Raw genomic sequence first — 6,967 nt, forward strand, 5'->3', positions numbered from 1 at the left:
ATCTTTCAGGATAGTTACTCTTCAATACCTCCACACCATTTTAAAGTCATGAACATAGGAAGAGTTTCAGTAACGTGATTTCAACCATCTGCTGACCTTTATAGAAACCAGAATTGTATTATTTAAAATAAACCTGAGCAATATAGGAAATACTTTTAAAACAGACGCACCTACATACCTCTCGAGTCCTTTTACTGTGTCTTTTTGGATTCTTTCAGCATGTGAGTCATTGGTGACAAGAAGAAAAAATAAGTAAAGATAACTCCCCTGGTGGATCACATATTGATAAAAGGAGGATGTAAAAAGGGATCAATAAAGAAAGGAAATGTGAAGGAGAATGAGAATTATGCTGAGCACACAAACGTGGACTGAAAGATTGAGAAAAAAAGAAACAGAAAGAGAAAAGTATAATTTTAAACATTTTAACTCCTATCTTCCCAGCTCTTCCACAGATGAGCCATATGCAATCTAAGTTTGCTAATACTTGTGTTCATTGTTCCAGACACAACAATAGTGAATACACTCTTTAAATACAATGTATTCTGGTACAGGATAGATTGCAGTTGCAAGATTTAAGCACTGAAAGAATATTTACCACACATTTCCACAACTCCTTAGCTCTAATCGTGTTGAGCATAACAAAAATTTTCTTTGATTAAATATTATAAATAACTTCAGATGTCTGACTAATTTTCTTAAAAATAACCAACAGATTGTAAGGGAGAGAGATAAGAATACAATGAAGTTCAGTCTAAGCTAGTTAACATTCCAAAACAAACCTGCCTAGGTGCTGAATGTTCATGGAAAGAAAGAAAACATTTATAAGAGAAAAAGTTTAATGGAAGTTGGGTGGGTAAAAAAATGTGTGGAACAGAGTAGGAAACAATGTTTTCTACTTAGTTTTCTTACTCTTTATGCATGTCTGCCAGAGAGAGCAACAGATGGACGTACACATGTATGTGCTTGCATGCGTGTGCAACTGCATAACTAAACTTATGCATGTCATGCATATCTGACAGTATGCATGCATATGCAGAAATGCATACACATTTTACATTTGTGGTAATCAAAAGGCCAAATGGTGGTATTAAACTTTTTTCACCTTTGCAATAACAATTTAAACATTATCAAGTTCTATTGTTTAAACACCATTTTCATCTATAGCATGAAACACTGTAAAGAGTGTCACTGTAGCATATAAAATTAAACAATAGGGCTGAGGGAGCAAAAAAGCTGTATTGCATAAGATCACACCACAATCTTCTACCTTCATTTCTATTTGAAATGGTTCACCGATTCCAAAAAAAATAGCGCATGGTTGAAAACTGATTCCAGTACTCCAATGTGACATTTAAACATTTGTGAAAAAAACAAAAAACAAAAATAAAAAAATCACAAACAAGAACCTTCAAGCACATGATCCCTGAAGTATGTGAAAAGCAATCAATATTTAGGTAGGTTTCTGTACTGTACAAATCTTAACAGTATCTTGCTTTCATATCACTTAGTAAATAGCATCAAAAGTAATTGTATTTGTTCTTATTTTATGTCCTAGTGGCATATCAGATATGCACACACACACATATATACAGACAACACATCAATCCATACATATTGCACATAAGTCTGTTTTTGTCAATCATTTTTCTTAAGTTCATTTCACCTGAATAATGCCAGTATATAATACCATTTTATACTTGATATCAGTTGCTCATTTTCATTAGCGTTCATTGTTACCCTTAACTGAATTATGTACTCTTGAAATAGGATAATTATATAATTTTTGTCTCAACCTGAGTCAACGGTGGAAAAAAAAAAGTGAGTTTAAATGCAATGAAGTAAGCTGCAAAGATAAGGACTAGATCATTTGATACCACATTGGACCATGCAATTTTCTTACCACCATTTTACTTGAAATATTTATAGCCTTGAAAATTTATAACCTGACATTGACTTTGACATGAAATACTTTTAAATGAACTTTCTAGAAGATTGACTAAAATTACAGTTTTAAAATGCAAAATGTATTTATTTCCGGAATGACAAAAATCGATTTAACATAAAAAGAACTGTATTTTTTTTACAAAAACGACTTTATCTTGTACAAGTTTTACTTTAGAATTGTCTTTTTGGAAATTTGTCTTCTATTGTAGGTCACACTCAATATTATATATCTTAATTCTAAAGTGCCATAGTTCTATAATATCAACCAAATAACTAAACCATAATTAAAATTACTTCTATTTTTACATGTTCACCTATTTTCACATTGGAGAGTCCCCAGAGTGCATCAGCATAGACATGGCTTGCTGACAGAAAGATGAAAGAAAAGATCCATGCAGTATCTGCAGCACACAACAGCCTTTGTCAGGACAAAAAGAAGACTCCTTTTTAAAACATGAAATGGTTTGAGTTCCTCCTCAGTAGTGATCATGACTGTGTTGGCAATGGAGGGTAACAGGGAAAGCACATCAATCTATATGTGAAACTTCCTGCCTACCTCCAATAATGAACAGCAGCCATACACTAATTTTGTTTTGTGACTAGAGTAAAAAAGCACTAAGCCTTGCTCTTTATTACTGAAAGTAGTTCAATCTGTCAAAAGAATGTTTTGCAGGGAATCATCTTATGCAAAGCCAGCAGTTACTTACTCATGTACATTTACATGCAACTTCTATGCTAATTGTATGTTCATAAAATGTAGTCACTAAATTCCTCACTAATTTTATTCCACCAGTTAAATTAATTCAAAGAAGCAAGCAAACCTTACATAAATACAAAAAAGCTTTCAAGCTACTTTTGATTTACGGAGCCATGACCATACACCAAAACAGCTTAGGAGCTGAAAAGTACAACTCAAAAGCTGAGTAGGACAAAATTTGTGAGATTTTTTGATGGTTTCAGGGATAAAAGAAAGGGAAAGAGAAATAGAAAACTGTTGGCATTGTGGGAACTGAGATTCAAAACCAGCTTTTTGTTCATAGGGCAATTTGATCAAGGAAATGCTGTCAGCATGTGAACATTTTATGACAAAGGACAATTTAATGAGAAATTTTATGCTCTGGCCTGCTCAACAAAAATTGAAAATTAGCCTTATACAGACTAAACTTGGAAACTGTAACCTACTGGAGGAAGCAAAACATAATTGATGTGCAATACTGTTCAGTGGCTTGTGCAATAAGTGCACATAGATGAGAGGAGACTTGCTCACATTTTGGCCCACACGTCTCCGAACAAACGAACAAAAACACACAAAGTGATCATAACTTGTAGCTAAGATCTATTAATAAGACACTTTGGGAAAAAAATGTCTGTAAATAACCATACAACCAGGTAACAGATTATGGGCCTCACTAAAATTAAAACCTGACATTTTCATAACATATTTTTATGTTGCAGATCATTGGCTCGTCTCAGACCTCTAGTTTTTAGACTTTTCCAACCCCACCCTAAAAAAATCAACAATAAAAAAAGCCATAAGCAATATTTTCAGGCATTGCTGATGTTGAATCATCTTATGCAAAGCCAAAAGATACCTACCTACTTACACTTTTGGTAGTTATTGCTTATGCCTTCTGGGCTTAATGTTCTGAAATATAGGCATCTGGTCATCAGCAACTCAAACAGAAAAATTAAAAAAACCTCACAGGTAGAAGGTGACATGCCCAGACTGAAACACTTTGACCCTCTTAATCCAGTGGAAAAAGCATGTGACATGTCTGTTAAAAAAGTGAAAATGCAAAACAAAAGAAGTTGAACATAAGACTTTTGAATAAACTACACATCTGTGCATGAAAAATGATGTGACTTCTAATAATGCTGGAAACATTTATCCAGTGTATCCAGTCAGCTTTTGTGACTGCAGCTAAGTGAAAATCAGCAAAATTTTGTGATTAATATTAAATTTTCGTATGGTATCTTGATAAAAACTTTTTACAAAACCACAGTACAGTTCCATATTTGCCAACATTCGATCACCTGCCTGTAGTGATCATAATCATCACATCATGTAGCTGTTTATGACAGCTGAAGAATTTTACTGAATACACCAGTTAATCTGAAAATGTGGATTTACTTTAATTTCAAAACTGACCTATTATTTTTTAACTTTTTAAGTTTCATACAAATTTCTTTTCCTGACAATCACACATGGTAGGAGATTGACTTTTTCAGACAAACCAATAGTTTGTAACTTTGCAATCACACTTAGACATACTTCTTCTCTCACAATATTAAAGTGTATTCGAGATAGAGCTAGAACATGGACAGGGCATTATATACTGATCAGACCAGAGATTCTCCCTTTTTTCATCTGAATAACAGTTAGATCGCCTCTAAATGTACACATGCTTTTAATATCTTCACTCCACACCATTTTAAATTTGTGCTAGGATTAAGGAAGAGGGGAAAAGGGACAGTAAGGCAAAATGAAGATTTACTTCCACTTGAAAACCATGACAACTGGTAAGTACCCAAAACCACAGTTGAAGGAAAAAAAAAAAGGGTCAGATAACCCTGTCAGCAGCAGATCTGGATTACATGAGATGATAAAATACTTCAACTGGTTCCTGTCTGTACAGACAATAGGTTAACAAATGTGATCACAAGAAAGTATGTGTGTATCAAAGATTGCAAGAAAGTATCATCCCAGAATCTTGGGCATGAATCAGTATCACAGGCCACAGGAAACGTGAAGGAAACAAGAAAGTGTAACAAAGTGCATGTGATCAAGATGTGAACACGTTCGAAAGTGACAAATACTATATGGAAGCAATAGGCCTAAGCCTAAGGGTTTATAATCAATTTTAAAAGTTGATGGTGAATGCAGCATGCTTTATTTGAAACAGCAAATAGAAACGTGATGGCAAGACCTTGTTTTCTGATTGGGAGCGCAATAACTGAAATATATTAAGACATGTCTTTAGGCAACTAACAAAAAATGCAATTAACAAAAATTTTAAGAAGTCTTAAATTATTTTACAAACATTAAGACATTCTACTTAACTGAATGACTGAGATGTTTTTAAAGCTATGCTCATGCCTTTGTATATCTGACATCTCTCTAGTCCAAGGACATTGTTTTAATCTCAAAATGACTAGTATATACATGAAATTTGTGATCACAAAAAAATGAAATGCAAAGTGCTCATAAAGTATTTCAAGGCATAAATGACAACCTTCAATCTTTTTCCTTTGCATCTCCATTGCCAGGGTGAGCATGATATGTTCATGTTTAAAGATGCCATTTTAAAACTTCCAAAATAACCTTCGTCAACTCAAGCAAGCTGCTGCTCGTGCGAAAAGGTAATCACAACTGAAACAAGAACACCTCCACTGATTACAATTTCTGATTAAGAATTAACAGCTCTGACCTGCTTCTCTTTGTTCATAACAGGAAGCTCTCTTTACACTACTTATTACATTTTTATAAAGCATGCAAATTTATGTGTAATCAGATTTAATAAAAGAAACCAATAACAACATTCCAAAAATGTGCAGCTCCAGAAAGCTGAAATGTACAAGATATAAAAGAGGGCTTAAACATAACCTACATATATATACATACAAATACTTAACTATGCGAGTAAGCATTCCAACCAAACTACTGAAACCTCTTTGTCCTTTTCACACTTACAAGCTCTCTCACACAAAATAAAAGCATGGCCTAAAAAAAATCTGCGATGAGAATCAACAACACACAGGAACTTCCAATCCAACTTCAAGGTGAGAACATCCTGGAAACAGACCGCTTCATGTATCTGGGGAGCATTGTCAACAAGGACGGTGGAGTGGACAATGACATCAAAAGTCCCATCAACAAGGCCAGGCATGCTTTTAACAGCCTTTGCCTCATTTGGAACTAATGAGCATTATTCTTCCGCAGTAAGACCTACATCTTCACAAAAATGTGAAGAAAGTCCTACTGCATGGTTCTGAAGCCTGGAGAGTGACAAACACCATCATCAACAAGCTCCAAACCTTTACCAAGCTATCCTTACGCCATATCCTAGGAATAAGATGGTCTGAAAAAGATCTCCAACAGCAGCCTGTGGAAAAGAACCAACCAGAATGCCACTAGCCAAGACATCAAAAAGTGCAAATGGGGCTGGATAGGACACACCCTGCGCAAACCAGATGACACCAATGCCAGGCAGGCACTTGACTGGAATCCTCAGGTGAAGAGAAGAGTTGAGAGACCAAAGCAGAGGTGGAAAATAACAGTAGAGAGCGAGGCAAACGAGATCGAAACTATCTGGGCCCAACTGAGGGGCTGCCCAAAACTGGGTCCAATGGCAAGGTGTTGTTGCGGCCTATGCTCCTCGAGGAGTAACAAGAAATAAATGAAAATGAAAAAATCTAGCAAAATAATATGAATAAAAATTAATAGCAAACTTCAACAGAATGGTGGCTCTTTTGCAGTGGTAGTTTATAATCAAAGATAATTGGAGGCAAAATAAAGTGCTATTTTCATGATAACAGCAAAACTAGATTTAACAGTTTCCCCATCTGTACTGAATTTGTAATAAACTAGGAGCACAACTCGCAACACTATGATATGGCAGTTATCTATAACTGCAAGCTCAAGATAATTTTATGGCTGCACAGCTTATCTTTATTTTAGACTCACCTCCACACACAACCTAAACAAGAAACTTCATGGTGTTGCTGCAGTGAACAATGTCTGTTTGGCTGCATAAGACTAAAAGCAAAATCTCCAAGACAAGTTTATTCTTCTTTGATGCCACATGTATGTCACATCAATGTTACAGACAAAGCAGGACACATACATCGAAAAAAGATAGATGCCATGAATCTGAGGAAAGACTTGGATGACTCAGTAGCTCTCTTATCACAATTCATTCTACCCTGTGATGCTCCTGTATACTCAGAAAATGGACCTTCAACAGTTACACCACCTATCTCTGAACACCAAAGCAAAGGCAACAGTTTTCAAAACTGCAAACAT

This window comes from Pomacea canaliculata, linkage group LG9 (genome assembly GCF_003073045.1).
Source record: "Pomacea canaliculata isolate SZHN2017 linkage group LG9, ASM307304v1, whole genome shotgun sequence".
NCBI lineage: Eukaryota > Metazoa > Mollusca > Gastropoda > Architaenioglossa > Ampullariidae > Pomacea > Pomacea canaliculata.